At 39.9% G+C, this 18,621-nt stretch overlaps 1 protein-coding gene across 7 annotated transcripts in view; it reads right to left on the bottom strand.

The window, feature by feature from the left end:
• Positions 1–18,621, bottom strand: part of DLGAP1 (DLG associated protein 1) — a 440,736-nt gene that overhangs the window by 79,687 nt on the left and 342,428 nt on the right. The gene's annotated exons all lie outside the window — the stretch shown is intronic.

The raw sequence follows: 18,621 nt of genomic DNA, 5'->3' as shown, positions 1-18,621 counted from the left end.
ACATAGTTATCCTTGTAATTAAGGATTGTGACATAACAATAGGTGCCCAATGGAGCCAAAATAAGATTGTGCATGTAAGTTTAAGTCTAGGGTTTTCTAGGCATGTTCTTTTAAAGTAATTTTGGGTGTATAATTTCCTGTGCTTATAGAAAAGCAATGAGAAAACAAAGTAAAAGAGAAATTTCTATTGTGAAGCATTATATTGAAAATCATGAGCATCATTAAATGAGACTGAAATCCACCTCACTGCTGGCTGAAGCACCAGGGGTAACAGATAGCAGGGGCTACCATGCTCCAGGTGGACATGGAGGGGAGACACACATGCCTGTGGGCATTTACAGATGAAGAAGAAAGGGAAACCTCAGGAACCTGGCCCAGACTCTGAAGGTGAGCATGGCATGCAGGAATATGCATTTCCACTTCTCCTCACCTAGCCTGCACCTTTCTCTGCCCTTTCATCCAACTTGTTCCCATTTCTCTCTCTTTCTCCAGCCACTCCATGCAATCCCAGCTCACCCTTCTGTTCCAGCAGTTATTACTCTGGCATCTTCCCCCAGTCTGGACACTCCCTTGCCATCCAAGCCACAGTCTTCCCTCCAACAGTCCCAGCCACCGCTCTCTGCCTCTGGTTTCAGGCTCCTTAGCAGTTCCTCACTCCCAGGTTCTTCATCAAAATGTTGATCAGCCTTTTTTATTTCTGTGCTGTCTTGTTGAGTCACTTTGAGTTTTCTGTATTTTAAAACCCAACTACTTCCAGTTCAAGTCTAGTAAAACTTATCAAGTTCAAAAAGGTTTCCTGGGTCTTTTTGGGAAACTCACTATAAGGAATAGGCTGAATGTGATCTACCTCAAAACATCAACAGACTTGAGGTCTTGTCCCAGCTGGTCCCAGCTGAATCTCCCTCTGACAATGGTGAGTCCTCTTAGAGATTGCAGTTTAACACTTTTCCTCCTGTGGCTTGCCACCTAAGTCTTCTTACCTTGCCCATCACCACCCTCCTAATTTTTAGTCCCAGGCTTACCACAGTGCCATTCTGGCTCCTCATCCATCTCAGAGTCATCAGCAGTTTATAGGTATCCTATGAGGTGACTGCTTTGTCTTCTTGACATTTGCTCTTGCAGCTCCCCAAGGGAATTTGCTTAGGCAAACACTTGGCCCTGGGGTTGAACATCTGACTTCCAAGGTTTCATGCGAAAATGTCAACATGTTTTTTTTTATACAAAGTACCTTGCCATGGTGTGGTGCTTCATGGTTTCTTTCACCCTCAGCATGTGAGAAAGATTTAGCTTTGGAAAGAAGACCATCTTGTTGAACATGTCATGCATTATCTTTCTTTTTTAAAGACGACCATCTTAAAGACAGTGTTTACATTCTGCTTTAGTCTCTTTACTAGGCAACAATGCTTGCTACAAAATGACTTTAAGGGAACCAGGCATCCATACATTAAGTGAAGATCTCTGGAAGAAATCATTAGCTATTTGCTTTATGTGATTCCCTTTGTTCCAACATGAGCATATATGCATAAATAAAACCAGTTGTCCTCAGGTCTTGCAAAAGTGATCTCCATCTGTGTCAATGTGAAAGGCCAGAGAGCTGCAGCACTGCTTGGTACAGCTTACTTGCTGATGCTAGTGAAGAACAATCATGTCAGAGGAGGAAGCAGCCACATCTCATTTTTGTCATTGGTCTGTTGGAAAGCTATGACCCACATTTGCAGTTACCTCCAAGAAAGTTCTCATTTATTCATTTTCAGTTTGAAATGATCCTTTATCAAAAGCACAAGCAGGTATCCTTCAGGGGAATGTGAATTCATACTGCAACTTTCTGCCTGGGTCAAATTTGTGCCCTAAATTAGGGGTAGAAGCAATGGAACTTATTGATGCAAGTAATGTAAACAGGAAAATCCATTTTAAAATCTTTCAAGATTGAATAAAACTGACAAACTAAAAATTAACAAAACCAAGGCACAACAGCAGCTTTCAAGAAAATAAGCATTGTTTAGTAATAAATTTGCAAACCTCTGCAATAGAACAGGCATGTTTCAAGTACAGCACCTGTTGAAGTATTTTATTAGCCTTCCAAATCAAACCCATCATTTCACATTCCTTGTTTGCAGGATCAGATGTCTGCCTCCTTGGAAGCAGGAGTTGCAACAGATAATGCCCTCTGTTACACTTTCAACAGCGCTTGCTAGCTGTTACTTTCTAAGCATGTCTTTCTGTTTTTCTAAATGTTGTGAGAATAGTTTTCATTTTTGCAAATGAGGGGAATGACAGTACCATGGCAGCTGCACTATTTCCAGAAAAGTGAAAGACAAAGGGCATGCTGGCGAGGTTCATGCTGTGCTCCAGTTCACACCCAGGTGAACTTCACTCCTTGGAACTGTCTGTCCTCAGCACTCACTGCAGCTGTGAAATTCGGAGCTGCGCCTTGGCTGCTGCTAGCTACAGCATGGCACTGTCACACATCACAGCCTGTCAAGCATGCTGGCTATAAACGATCTAGCACTAAGCACACCTGCACCATTTTGGTGTGATTTCACAGATATCCTCAACTTCAAAAGACATGAAATAATGGACTTAATTCTGACATCCAAAGAAGATAATCTAGCATGTATTTATTTCAGGTCAATATTCACTTCAGCTACAGAAACAGTGTTGCCTTCAGTGTTCAATAAGAATTTTTAACATTTCAGTTATGATATATAAAAAGAAAAAAATTAATTAGCTCATAACTTTTCAGATATCTGAACTAGACTTAATTCATACTACTGCTGTTATTATCAACCTTATTTTTATAAAGGGAATTTTATTTAGTTTAAACCTAGTTAACAGTTTTGTATCTTGTGCTGGAGTAGATCCTTATGGCCAATTCTGACCCATTAATGAGATGAGGGCTCCCTGAAGGCATCAAATGAAATAAATCAGCAATGCATATGCAGTTATTAAAAAACTTGACCCTGTGCCACACAGTCCATGCATCTGAATGAAATACAGGCCTTACTTTTGCCCATAAATTTTACATTTCTAAATCTGTAAGTTGAAAGAACACAATATACTGTAATTGTACTGTATTTGTAACAACTTGTTCAAAAAGAGATTTTTGTAAAAGAACAGTCATGAAGTGGAATTGAGCCAGTCAGATTACTGGCAAAGCTTCCTGCTGAATATGATTAGATAAAGGGAAAATGGAGACGGGAGAAAATTGATCCTCTCAGCAGAATTTGCCATAATTATATGCAGGATGAGGAATTAACTGTTATTCTACTGTTAAATTCCTCAAGTGGCCAGAAGGAACACTCTTGCATAATCTGCTTTTTTGATCTAGTCCATGCAAAATGAAGATCCTGCTAAGAAAAATGGAGATGTGGCCGATCAAGTTCTATAAACCTGGTAATTTTTCTCCCTAAAGGTTAGACAGTGGAAGGATGTATTGGGATTGCCTTACCAGCACTTCTCCAATAGCGCACTAGCTTCTGTTTAACACAAGTTTTCATTTCAAGAAGTAAAATCATTGAATTTCACACATGCATTCATCTCTGGCAAGTTGCAATACAAAGAGCCTCTAAATCTCAAATGCTATTCTTGTAAGACAACCTCTTTGCAACGGTTCATTGCTAGCATGACCTGAACCCTGTCCCGTTGCAAGAGCAATCACATTGTGAATCAAATTTTTGTTTTTACTAACATAAACGGACTTCTCTGACTGGGAGCTTCTGTTTATGCAAGGAACTCATGGCTTGCAGTGCAGCTTTCTCATTGCTACCTAATTCAAGTGGAGACGGTACTAATAAGATGAAATAATAATTCGGAGAAGATATAAATGACTCATTAACACCAATAGGGAACAGGCTATGTCGTCTAACAAGAAGGGTGGATTGCCCTTAATGTTACTGAGTGCAGTAAAATAGCAACAATGAAATTGTGATAGGCCGGCATTGCTGGCCCACAGGCTAACAGCTAAGTTAGGGAACAGAGGAACCATGAGCACAGCTATACAAGTTGAAAACTTCTCAGTGCTTCTCCTTTCCAAAAATCAGAAACTGTTGTATAATTATTCAAATTAGCAACATGAAATGGCATCAAAGGAAAAGGAAACAAAAGCAAGAAGCTATGAAAAGGGACAGCTTGTCTGAAAGATAATTATATACGGTTAAAAAGAGTAAGAAAAAAAGCACTGTGTTTAGTATGCCTCTACATTAGCAATGATCTTTCCTTAAATGCAGTCTGCTCTACTAAGTCTCCTCATCTCTTTTATTATAGATGTTGCAAACATTATGGTTTTATAGTTCATGACTGGGTGGGTGATCTTAGCTGCAATATTACTACAAGCCACCTATATCTAGTCTGCTGAGATGGCCTCACTGTAATTCTAACTGCTAAAATAATCACTAATTAAAACATGAAAAGAAGAAAAAAGAAAATCTGATTTACTAGTAGGGGCCCAGAAAAATCTCCCAAGTTGTCAGAGCTGTAACACTGTCATCTCCTCTTCGCTTCCTGCAGCATCCCATGTAACCCATTCCCTTTCTTCAGCCAGGAATGACACTTGTCTGCTGGAGCTGCCCAGTTTGTCCAACAGCACATTTGACTGTGAATGTAGCTTCCCCTTCATGCTAGCCAGAAGTGTGTAACTGGGAGAAACCAGAAAATTAACATATAGGCAAAATTTAGAGGAAATGACTGTTAGAGCCTTGAGTGATTAATATGTACATGCCCAGTGGGGAGAGTTGCAGACTAGTAGCATTATGCAATAATGCTTTTAGCAGCTTTAAAATACGACTTTAACAGATACTATTCCAGAGAAAGTAGCTGTATTCAAGAGGTAGCTGTAGAGGTGGAAATTCAATTAAAGGCCTTGAGACAACAATAGCTCTAACTATATATACGCCACAACCGATGTGCAAAGGGCAACTGGGACACTCTCTGGGAGTTCTTCCCTAGAAATGCCTTTATTTATTCTGTACATACCACTGGCCCAGATGCAGCAAATACTTTTATGCCATATAATTTTTGAATATTCTAATTTACATCTTTATGATGGAGGCAGATAGCAGCACATCTTTAGAGTTTGTCTCAGAATATACAGTTACGCACTACTGGATGGTAGTTCCTCAATTTTTGTGAAAATGCCACTTGAAAAGTCTGTTGTCTGACTGCTGGAGGTGTTGCTGGCTGACAAACTAGAAGATACCTACATTTTTCGTAGGCAGGAAAAGGTGAAAGATAAAAATCTATGGGACAAAAATAAGTATGGATACATTGATTTTCTCCAAAGCAGTATTATAGAATGGTTGGAGAGGCATTATCTGTAAAAATCAGAATAAATGGCCTAGGAAAAATGGTGACTGACATGAATATCATGAGGTCACCAGATACAGTTTACTAAACAGCAGTTTTTATTGAGTAAATGAGCTATCCCATTAGCTTCAGCTTGTCCCCAAACAAATCTTCATTAACTAACCACTTCCACCAAGCATGGCAAACAGCTCAGGCTTGATTATTGTGGGGAGTCATCAGGCACCTAGCCAGAGAAATCACAGTGTAAATACAAGTCTAGGCGAAGACATGCCAGTTGCCTTCAACATCACCAAGTATTAAACTATGGATTCAACGGAGATAGAATTGGAAATCTGCAGTGAGAGTAAAGATGAATCAAAGTGCATGACATTAAAAGTTCTTTACAAAAACACATTTTAAGCAGACAAACTGATAAGAATCAGCAAAGCAGCTGAAGTGAATAGTGGGAAGCTGACTGTCAGATGACTTGTGCATTGGCAGCACATGAAGCATTTACAGGCCTTGTTCTACAAAATTATTTAATGACACTACCACTTTTGCAATGTGAACTTCTTTTCACTTAAACTAATTTAAGAAATGCAACACTTTCCCCTATTTGATGAAAAAACATAACTTTGTAACTTACTGCACTTTAAGGAAGATGTATGCTAATTTGGATTTTGCAAAATCTCTACAAACTGCCTCAGTATAATGATACCCTCTTCTTCCTGCTACATTATCAGAAATCAAACATGTACCAGTTTTATTTTATAAGTGAAATATTTTTCATAACAATATGAATGAGCTAGATACTGCTGACAGTTTGAATTAATAATTTCCCTGGGCTTCTTTCTCTCTCCTAAGAAGCATAATGTCATGCTCCAATAGCAATATAATAGACTTTTCAGGAGAAAAAAATTAGATGTAAAAGATGATGCCAGATGATGCCAATGCAGCCAGTGCACTTCAGTATCAGAAGCTGATGATGCCTCAAGCCCCAAAGAAGTTAATATCACATTGAAAGTGATAAAAAAAAAAGTGGCTTTTGAAACAGGAAGCCTAGACCGGGTGGGCATGCCTAATCCTGCACCCATGATTAATGTCACATGTTCTGAATTACTACACTGATGTTCAATAACCACACTGTTTATTTTTGGAGAGTAGTGATAGTAATTGGCAACGTTTTGCAATTACACAGGTTCTGGCTTCGGATGAAAAGGTTTTCTCCCTTGCACTTCTGCATAGGCATCGGCCAGAATGCCACCGTAAAAGAGACCCTGACTCCTCTCCATGCATGCTTGAGAGGCAGCCATCTGAAGCTGGAGTAAGGCTTCCTCTTCTCATCATCATCAGCTGGCAAAGTTGATTTTTTTTCCAGTTCTTCAAAGGTGATGCAAAGGACACGCATGTACCAAACTTAATGTGTTGAGGAGGAGAAAACACAGATGGTTTGCAGGAAGTGCACATGATTGCAGTGCAAATAGAAATAATCTCTTTAATGGAGTCATGCTAATTTTGCAATGGGTGGTCTTTTTTTATCATCATTTAGCACATGTATATGAAATATGGTGGCAGTGGTCAATTCACAATATGATGTTATGGACAACAGATGCAAGACACACTCCATCTCTTTCTGCTGAAGTAGCTGTGGGGGTGGAAAGAAAGATACAGCCACCCCTTCTGTCTCTTCCATTTATGAATGTGACAGAAACAATCTTGACATTGCATAAAAATCAGTTTTTCTTGTGCTGCTAATTTGTCTGCTACTACAGCATAGGGAAAGTGTAAGTATTTACCTCACTGACATTTCCCAGGATCTCATCTTTTCTAGCAGCACAATGGAAAAAAAAACCCCAGCATTTGAAAAGATTTTTAAAAGATTCCCCAGAAATTATGTTTTGCAAGCCATTTCTGTATTATTCCCTAGGATCTGATTGCACTATTAAAACTTTTGACAGGAAAAGGACTAGAAAAGGTTACATTTGTATCTCCTGGAAAATATCAATAACTGAATTCCAACAGATTCATGCTCCTGACCCAGACTCTTCTGGTTGTAAAGGCACCTGCAGTGAAATAGAGGAGCCAGATGTTTCTGTGACACCAGGCATATGGAAATTATGAGCTGATTTTACAATGCTGGCAGCTGAGGACACTCAGCACCTTTTACAATTAGACCCTCAATGAGTAAAGTTTGCAGGAAAAGAAAGATCTGTCTCACTTTTGCAGCTTAACAGACTGCTCTGATCTGCAATATTGTACTTAAAATATTAAAAAATGTACCTGCAAAACAGATGGGGGAAAGCGTTACCCTTCACTTGATGAAATTCCAACACTGCTGCTACAGTCCCATAAATTCCCACATCTATTTAAGCTTTCTATCCAGTGCCTACTCTTACTGTCATGTTCATTATTTTCCATTCACTAGTTTTGCCAACCTTTTGAATGCAATAAAGGGCTTCTGCATGCCATTAATCTGATGACCATCTCATACCCCTTGATATCTCCTGCCTGCAGGGAAACTGGAGACTCATCACAACCAGAAAACATATTCTAAAATAAGTGTCAAAAACTGGCTACACTGGGGGATCAAACAACATCAATAAAATGTGCTAGATAGCACACTGTCTCCATCTAGTCTACACACCGAGTCATATATGATGAAGGAATAAAGAGAAGACAAAGCATTTTGGAAAAACTCAGGTTAAAAGCTCTATGCATCTATTTCTCACCATCAACTATTCACACAGGGAAAGGTGCTGCTGATACTACATTTTGTTGAAATAAATGATTTTTGAAGTGCCGGACACATTTCTGTTTTACGGAACTATTCTGGACCCGCTTTGCTACTCAAAATCAGTTTCCTCCTTGTCCTTCTCCCTCCCCTTTTGTCACTTCTTGCCCTTCAATGAAAGGAGGTATGTTGAACTCAGAAAAAAAGTATAATATTAAGAGTAAAAACTGCTTTAACTCCTACTTATCTACAGATACATGTTTTCTCCATTGGTGCATATCACCTGTAGGGTGGGCTATTATACTTTATTAAATACACCTCTCCCCCCCCCCCCAACATGCTTTCAGGTTCAGTACCCCTTTATCCTACAGCTAGTACGCAACCATCCCACCCAAGCTCACAGGACATAAGACCAAGCTCTGTACTCAGCGCAAGTCTTGTCAACTAACTTAGCTCTACATACTCTCCATAAGGGAGATACATACTTAGATTCTCAGTAAACATTGACAGAAACAGGAAAATGGCTCAGGACTGTAGCACATGTTTGAAGTCCAGAAAGGGGGATGACTGGGAAGGTAAATCAGATTATGGGAGGGTGTTCTCATTCATAATGCCGTGTGTAATCTGTGGAAGTATGTGACGCCAGAGCAGATGTTGATGTGCTGCAGGCTGCAGAGTCTGTGTAGACAAGAAGTGTCTGTTTAAGTATTAGCCCTGCAGGTAGCTCATGTGAGGTTAAACAAAACCACCCATTTACACAAAATGACACTGTATACTTTTGGGTGAACGTGGTGTAGGTTTTTGGCTGTAGATAAAGTCCTAGAGGAAGATTTGGGAAGGGTGAATGTTGGTATTGGAAATTGTAACTAACAACTTCTTGCCTTTATTTGTCTCCCTTTTCAGAAGAAAAGAGAATAAGCATTTTGTCTTAGTTGTGCATTAATATCACTTTAAACATGTCCAACTTCCTCATATTAACATCCCAAAGAGGGGAAGAGATGGCATAAAGCAATATGTATAAGCACAGAGCCAGCTCCCTTGGAAATATGTAACAAGACAGTAACTGACTTCACCTAGATCAGAGCATACAGCCTTGCAAACCACACTATCAGAGCTTCCAACACGGATGCAATACTTCCCCTCACCCCACCTCCACCTCTCTGAATACCGTCTTCCCTCGCTTGCCCACTTTTTTTTTTAAAAAAAGAGGCAAATGGCAAAATGTCACATGAGAGTTCCAGGAACTGTGTAAGATAAGACAGCATAAGGCCACGGCACCAGGCGACAGCTAATTCTGTCGCTTGGGTGTAAATTACCCTTCATGCAAAATGGAAAGTGGCAGATTTTCTCAGGACTTCCTGAGGCAGCCAAATTGGGGCTAGTAGTTCATGGATAGGTTGGGTTTTATTCATAGCATGTTTATTTTTGGTCTACTAAGACCCTGGCTTTTTCCTGCCACAGTCGTACATAATTTTATTTGACTCTTAGCAAAGTTCAGGAGAAGAGAGTTGAAAGAAATTGAGAGCAAGGAATCTTGAAACAGAAATAGCCCGCTTTGTTTAAACAGTCTGCCAGCATTTATTTTGTTATACTATTGCAATGTTCTGACTTCCATCTAAACCTTCGCAGAGGGATACAGATCTACATTTTACTTTAGCTAAAGACAGAATTAATTTGAAAAATCATTACAGCAAAGAGAATGGTTATCAAGCCACCATCATCTCGACTGTGCAGAGACAAAAAGTAGGCATCTTTCTCAACAGAACAAGCAAGAGACCTGTCACAGTAGAGGGTTCTGAGATATTATTTATTGTGTTTTTTTCCTCCTCTGATAGCTTAGCTCAAATCCTTGATCAAAGCAACTACGAATTGTTCTGCTCAGATGGCTTACTGCATTTTAAGTGGAATGCAATTTAGCACTCTCCCATCTGACCAAAGCCAAATTCAGTAAGGGAAAACAATTTCCAAAGACCAATACGTCCATTTCCCCCTCGAGAGGCCAGACAAAGGTTGTAGCATTAGAACAGATTACCAGCATCTGCCTACAGTGTGCCTTTGATAAAAGGGAATATTAGACTGTGATGGCAGCTAGATTGTCCCTCTTTGCAAAATAACATTAGGCGTTTTCCAGATCCGAGTATTTGAGTTGCACTGTGCTTTGTTATTGAGCATTGTAAGAAGCAGTGCAGTAAGATCAGTATAATAGCAAGAAATAAAAAGAGTAAATCACATCTCTGTGTATACTTCAGAGCTTCTGTAATTTTTTTTAATGTACAGATTTCTTTGCTGCCACATTTCCTTTGGGTTTATCTGTGGTATTACTCAAGAAAAAAGGCAGTCTCTGTTTCAAAAAGTGGTTAATAACATACATACCCCATAGTCCACCATAGCTTCAAAGAGCCAATTACTGTTAGACTGTTGCATAAACACATATTTAGGAAGCATGAAAATGTGCAATTATTTACTGAATCCAGTACCTAATGCATCATATCTGAGCTCTGAAATGGGAATTACTGACATGATGAAATATAACAGCTCCAAACAAATTGCTGTAGTACAAGAGGGGCCCTGCAGAGCTGTACTCATTAAACCCACTTATTAAAAATTCTTACTTAGTTTTTTGAAAATCCAAAATCACTCAGTCACTTTAAAAAGTCCATCATCACCAAATATCTTGTCTGTACCTTCTTGGAATCTGCCATGGCTCAAGAGAGCTTTGTAATTATTATACCGGAAGATAATAAAAATTTTCAGGTTTGTCTTAAAGGAATGACGTGGAACTTACTGCAGGTGGGTGGCAACACATTGCTGAAGACTGGACAGTAGCACATACTAAAAAGAACAACCTAAGTTATTTTTACACACTGGATGTATTAATTAAGCATAGCCCCTTCAGGAAAGAGTCCTAAGTCTTGCTTCCCAAAAGACAACTGTAGTTAAAAGCGACTCCATTAGTCTATTTTAGGAAAACAGCAAGAATTACTACTGAAAATGTGATCACATTACATAAATTGGGGCATGTCTTCAGCTTACTGATTCAGCTCATTTCTGTCACTGCCATCACAAAAACATTGCCTTGGAAATAAGCCAGACAAAGAAAAGATTCAGGTCTTCATTGTATTTCTCCATAAAGTAAAAATGAATTATTTGCCCTTCATTTGTTATCGGCATCTCAGCTAAGGGACAATGTATCCTTAATGCTCAGAGTTCTATTGGTTTAGAGCAGTGACCAGTCCCCAAGAACAACATTTTGGATAAAGGTTATACTGTCCTCCCACAATATGTAAGTGGAAAGGGACTGTGGGTTTATTTTATATTCTGCTGCACATTCCACCCATTAGTTTGTGATGAAGTTGGCACTGCTATGGGAAACCTGCTTCCTTGCAATGTAATTCCAGGCATAGTTCAGGGGGGTTTGGTTCCTACTCCCGCCTGCAAGTCAGAAAACATTGTCCCCAAAAACGCAGATACACAAGGCTGCCAAGTCAGAGCTGTTGAAGTCACATCAGCCTGGCTCTGCACCTGAGCTTGCTGTTAAGACACCAGACCTGAGCTGCTTTTACCTGAGGCAGACCTGTCAGCCAGGCCAAGCTTGATGGCACAGGGTAGACTTGCCTTGCAGCAATGAACAGAAGAGACGATTGATTTAGCCACCGCTTCTTGGATTGTGGCAAAATCACTGTTTGTTTATAGGCTTAGAAAACAGTTAATGCTCAGCTAATGAGACTTGAGGCATGCAGTGCTCAGCCAACACAGCAACCTTCAAATTACTATTTTGCTTGTAATACCCTCCTGTACATTTGTTAGGGTAAATCAAGTGGTATTTTGTCTCAGCTAGGTGCTGGACATTCAGGTGCTTTAATACGCTCAGACAGGCATGGCTGCAGGCTCCATCATGGGTACTTATACAAAGAATGTGCACACCAGCAGGAGTGGGGTGCACAACCATGGGACCAGGGCTGTCTCACGGCACCAGTACACAAGGGGGTCTCCATCTAACTGGGGTCCTGGACACTCCTACAACAATCTCCACATAGTGGTACATTTGATAACACACAAACCTAGTCTGAAGCAAAAGCATAGTTCAAATCCAAACATGATCTGTACTCCTTTAGGGAGAACTATAGAAGTCTGCTCACCTGAAATGATTATCACTTTAGTGTATGCAGTATAATCAAAGGAAATGAATTAATAGCAGAATGTATTTAGGCACATTCCATACAGACATATGCAAAGGGCTTCCATACAAGTTTTCATCTCTGTAAAGAAATTAAGAGACTAGCAAATAATGAAACATTACATTTTATGTCAGTAATCACCGCATCCTCTTTATCTGTGCTGCCACTAGATGAGCAATCTACTTAAAAGTTCTTTTCATAGAGTAATACAGATTTCTGTTGAAGATCTCCTTCCTCTGAAAAATTATGTTTTTTCCTGTTTCATTTGAGACTGTCAAATCTACAGGTCTGATGGCCACCCTATTCCCAGTATCAGAAAAGGCCTGCAGAGTCCTGCAGCGCAGCAGGCTGAGCAGCAGTCAGCAGTGTAACCTTGCACTGAGGGCTGCTGACTGCATGCCAGGCAGTCTTTGCCAAAGTACAGCTGGCAGTTTGAGGGAGGTGTAGTGCTGGTGAGACCACATCTCAAGTCTGTGCCCAGTGTGGCACTCTCCAGCATGAGAGACACATGGATATTGACAGAGTTAGTGGGGCTGGAGTGTGATATACCCATTTTCAGTCTTGGAGTTGTCCAAGTTGTTTGGACAACTGAAGAAGTCAACCACACAGGCACTATCTGAACAAAATAGCAGAGTTGTTCTGCGCTTCTGGAAATGCTCACAAAGTAAGACAACACATTCCTTCAAGACATTTTAAGATCTGTTTTGAATGATTAAGATCTTATATTCTTATATTCTTAGCTCACTAAGAGCCTTAGCCCAAAAGTTTAGAAGCATATCAAGCAAATGAAGAGTAAGAATAGTAAGCAAAGATTGAATACCAAACGGTATTACAAGTCTTTCATTTCCTGCATTTGAAAGACATTTATACTTTGGAGACCGCTTTTAACTCCTCTAAGCTTTATGTTTTCAGAGGTGGAAAAAATAAATAGGCCGTAACCTACAAAACAAAGTCCTTCTCTCACCCTTTCCCTTTAGGAAGTTCTGAGCTTTTGCTGTGCCCTTATGCTCAGCAAGTCACCTTGAGCCTTACCTGAAATTGCAAGGACTGAGCTCTTCCCTGAAGTCCTGTGAGGGAAAGTGGACTTGTCAGGAAGAAACCAAAATCACCAAACTCCAGGGTGAATGCCACAGGTTGTCTCTCTCCACATCTAGGCAGTGTCTCAGACAGGGCCAAACAGTTTAAATTCAATATTCATAATCACACAGAGAAAAGAGGCAGAACTAGGGAGGATGATGAAAAATTGATGTAATACATTCCACTACCTGGCATCACTTAAACTGCAAACCAGCTGTAACTACCAAGTATTCTTAAAGTAGGGGCCTGTGTAATATTTATTCCAGTAATCCCAGTCTTTCAGGCCACAAAGTTCCATGTGTCTTCAGGACATACAGACTTTACATCCAAAAGGCAAAATGGAATTTATCAAACTTATTTCATTTCCTGTTCTCAGTTGGCATAAAACTACACTACATGCAAACCGAGCTGGTACAACCTGCCAAAAGTTTGGGTAGCCTTTCTATGGCTGACTCCTTCTCATGGCTCAGTCCTGCTCCATCTCAGGTGCTTATTATCAGAGCAATTTCTACAAGTGCCTTGCATTAGCTTTAAGTTAGTTAGAAATGTTCCAGCAAGAGCTCTGTTCTGAGCTTCTCTTATTAAAAACTTCCACTGGCTTCATAAACATGGGGTGGGAGTGGTGGTTAATGATGTGGAGCTTAACATTCATAAAGCTGACTTCTGGGATAGACAAGATGAAACTTGCTCTAGATACAGTTAGATGCCTCTGGAATTTGAAACAGTGTTGTCTTCCAAGGTCAGCTCCTCGTTAGTAAAGAAAAACATTTTAAAGTGCTGGTTTAAGCAATTTGATAGCCTATCCAAAGGCAGACTGCATTTCAGGATTACTCAAGGAAACAGAGGAAATGAACCATGGAAATTCTTTGTCAAACAGTTTTCTACACTCTTCAAATCTATTTTAAGGTTAAACATCTGCATGAAGGCCTTAACTTAGTTACGTTTCTTCAGCACTTCTGTGGAAATATCTTAATTTTGGTACAGATCCAGAAACCAATCCTAGCTTCAACTGGAAATCAAATTTGAAATCCTAATTCCTTGTTTCTTTTTTGGACAGAACAGTCTCTGAAAGGAAAGCTCTGAGGAGTCCAAAAGAGCTTGGACACAGCTGGCATACAGTCAGTTACTGCTTCCTTCTCCACAGGATTTGATTTTATTTTTTAATTCTGCCTGGCACAAGTCTATTTTTAAAGTTGTTTGCATTTTTCTTTTTTTTCTTTTTTTATTGGCTAGGCAGCCTCTTAGAGATTTTTCACAAAATACCTGACCCCTCTTGGTCAGATGTTCCAATGAATGGAAGGAAAACAGCTTGCTCAGCTGAAGCACTGTAATTAGCATATACTGTGATAACTCTCAGTCCTTCTCTAACCTGCTGGCTACACAGCATGATATCCTTGGGATTTTTGTTTGCTTTGCTTTTAAGCAGAAGTGTAATATTACTGAGAATCACCAGATGGCATTGCTGCAGATAACTTTGATATTTCTGTTTACCTGACTGTAGAGAGGATAGATATTGAGAAAATACTTATTGCAATCTAGGGCAGAATTTTTCCTGACATTACTACTTGAGCTCTCACAGAGACATCATTTTCAAATTAAACATACACAATCTCAATTATATATTTGTATCCACATGTGCTAATGCCTGAGCCCTCACAATGTCATAAAGCTTGTCTGCAGCAAAGAAACGTGCAGGGCTGCACAGGTATGGTTTAGAAACACAGACACAAGAAATGTGGGAGGAAGGTCTTCTTTAGACTACTTTAAAACTTCATTGCTTCTTAATTACTGTATTCTTTAAGCTTATTGAAATGATTTACAGACTTAAAACTGTTGAAAGGCTACCTATTTAGTGACTGAATCTGTTGGCTGAAGAGTTTCAGCTACAATGGTTGCATCTGCAAATAATCTGGGATCAAATTATGTAATAACTCACAGCTCATTAAATTCCTCTGAAGAGACCAAATGACACAGGTGGTAATTTTTAGCGCAGGCTATGGTGTATAACATATGCTAGCACTTCAAAGCTGCTGTAGCTCCCAGCCTGCACAGTCCTGCTCCCAGGGACAGGCCCTGGCCGGTGCAGGGTGCAGCTGCCTCCCCAGGTATGACTGATTCCAAGCGAGCAAATACAAGGTTGAATGGACCTTTTCAACTGCTTAGCTTTCAAGGCATGATGAATTTGTGACATGGCACGTATTTCTATTTCTATTTAAGTGGTAAGATTGTATTTTCTCTTCTTAATTTCAAAATCCTTAATTTAAAAACAAGGATAAAACATCTTTTCACATACAAGATTGCCGTATGAACAAAGTACTCACCTCCCAGATACATGCAGAAACTTCATTTTGGTGAGGTTAGGATTTTTTTCCCCACTCACAGTATAACACTTCATCCTATTGATGTCAACAGATTTGTGCCTACACCCTCACTTTCACACTCAGACTGGGTTTCAGCCAGATGCAGTCACCCTGCAGCATTGCCACAATAGCACTAAGACCAGCACAGGCTGCAGAGGCCACCAGTTGGGCAGTGACCTGTAGCTGAGCTCTGTTCCACAGCTCGTGCATTAGCACTGGATTTACAGTTAGGTTGAGCACATCCTCAGGAACTGACCAGCTACACCACTAGAGATGTATTCCTAATTTCAGAACTAAACCTCCAACACTATGTGGCAAAAGGAAATTAAAACCTGAGGCTGCAACTACTGTAGAATAGGCTAACAGGCAGAGGTAAATGAGATTTTTGCCCATAGTGCTTGCTTAATATTTTTATCCGGATGCTCTGGAAAGCTGTGGGTCATTGCTCTGAAGGAATAATTTTGAATCCAGTGGACAGGCAGCTCTCTTGTCTTTTCCATCATCATCAAGTTGGCACTTTCCTGGGCTTCCAGCAGTCAAAGAAATTCCCAATATCATTCTATGATCACAGCATTGTGCACTAGTGAATGGAAAGCCAGGTCACTGAGGGAACTGCTAATGTTGATGAAAGGAACCTTGCTTGGTTGCACAGGCAGAGATGTTTTGGGGCAGGGGGACAGCTCACCCATTTGGGGATGTTAAATCTGTAGTTTAGATCATAACTGTCCTTACATCTCCCCAAAAAGCATTTGAAACATCACCTCAGTGGAGATAAGTCCGAGATACCATTCTCCTTTCTTCACATCTGCCTAGCTGTTGTGCCATTTCCTATTTTGTTGAAGCAGATATTAATAGAAACCATGAATGATACCTTTCATGTTTCTCTTCTGTGAGCCAGCTACAGGCAACAGCAAGGTAGTCAGTATAGATGCTTTTGGATGGAATTAATTCAGCTCTAATCTGCATTAAACAGGTAGGGGTATGTAAGTCAGGTAGTAAAAGAGACAAGTTGTCTGAAATGCTACCAGTGCAAGGGATGGGCCCTTGGGCTGGGAGCCTGAGAATTAACAAATGGAAAGATAACTCAGTAAAATTCCCACAGCAGAAAATAGATACCTACAACAGTCTTTAAAAGCTTCTATGGATGTCCAAAGAGAGGGCTGCAAATCACTCCTCTCTCTGCATTTTAAGGAGCTGACTACAGAAGCAGTAACCCAAGGCAGACCCATTGGATTACATTTTTCAATAACATAGCTTTGTTCAGATGATTTTTTAATAAAGCCAGCTACCCAGAGAAGAGGCCAGGCCTTTGTTTGTGGTTATGCTACAGAAAATGAGCATAAGCAAGAGACAATTTACAATAACAATTTTCCTCTTTCAGGTTTTCCAGTGGTTTTGGCTCATACATTCAGCCAACCTTCTCCATTTATATGTCATCATCCTGAAAACAAGCACCATTTTTCTAAGTGACAGAAACAACCTCTTACATCAAGATAATTAAAAAATACTTATTCTCTTCTGTATTAATGATTACAGTTATAAAGGAAAATGTTAACAAAGCCATTCTCAAAGAACTGAAAAAACACTCTGGAATACCCAAGTTGATCAAACAAAAGCAAATGCACACTGAAAAATCCCTGAAAAGTCCCATCCTTCAGCTTTTGCCTCAGGATACATTTGACACAGGCTAATACCATACAATGAAGTAACACACACCTTATGTAAATCCTGTCTTTGTGTTGTGGTGCAAACCCCATGTGCACGCAAGAACTACTTTTATAGCAGAAATGTTGTCATGTGAATGCTATTGCTTAAGGGTTAGTGATTTAGATGAGAATTGCTCTGCAGCATTTGTTAAAAATGCTTTGACATTTGGGATGTACTGCCAATGTATTTCCAACAGTACTTAAACTTGTTACTTTTAGAAAAATCATGAATTAAGCTGAACATTTTTGGTAAAATAATTGAAAGTGTCCTTTGATGACATAAACCAGTTGACAAAGCGGCTTTAAGAAAGACTGGAGTGAGAGATAAGGAACTTACAGGGTATAAACAACTGCACCTGTGAGATAACACAAAAAGGCAAAAGTTTGGAGTACAGAAAACAGAAATTAAAGAACCAGGAAAAGAGATAGTAGGTACAGTGAAATACTTATAATAGTCAATATTAGTCATGAATATGAATAGTACATGAATACTAAATGAAGCTTGTGTAAAGCAGTGGAATGGATGCAGAGAAGTCAAAAGAGAGAGGCCCTCTCATCCTCCTACAGGGAAGAGCACACACATGTAATGGTTCCTGCCTCTTGCTTTCCTGAATGAGAGAAGGAGATTTGGATTTTGGTTTCTGTCGTGGTTTAACCCCCAGCCAGCAACTAAGCACCATGCAGCCGCTCACTCACTCCCCCCCATCCAGTGGGATGGGGGAGAAAATCAGGGAAAGAAGTAAAACTCGTGGGTTGAGATAAAACAGTTTAATAGAACAGAAAAGAAGAAACTAATAATGATAATGATAACACTAATAAAATGACAACAGTAGTAATAAAAGGATTGGAATGTACAAATGATGCGCAGGGCAATTGCTCACCACCCGCCGACCGACACCCAGCCAGTCCCCGAGTGGCGAATCCCTGCCCCCCACTTCCCAGTTCCTAAACTAGATGGGACGTCACATGGTATGGAATACACTGTTGGCCAGTTTGGGTCAGGTGCCCTGGCTGGGCATGAGAAGCTGAAAAATCCTTGACTATAGTCTAAACACTACTGAGCAACAACTGAAAACATCAGTGTTATCAACATTCTTCACATACTGAATTCAAAACATAGCACTGTACCAGCTACTAGAAAGACAGTTAACTCTATCCCAGCTGAAACCAGGACAGTTTCTGATTTACTTTCTCTTCCCCTTAAGCACTAATTTTGGTGACAGAATCTGGAATTCATCATGGTTATTTCCAAAAGAAAAGCAACATCAAACATTGAAAGGAAGGTTTAT

This window comes from Haliaeetus albicilla, chromosome 3, assembly GCF_947461875.1.
Source record: "Haliaeetus albicilla chromosome 3, bHalAlb1.1, whole genome shotgun sequence".
NCBI lineage: Eukaryota > Metazoa > Chordata > Aves > Accipitriformes > Accipitridae > Haliaeetus > Haliaeetus albicilla.
Note: the sequence above shows the minus strand (reverse complement) of the source record. Positions and strands in the feature narration are given on the sequence as shown.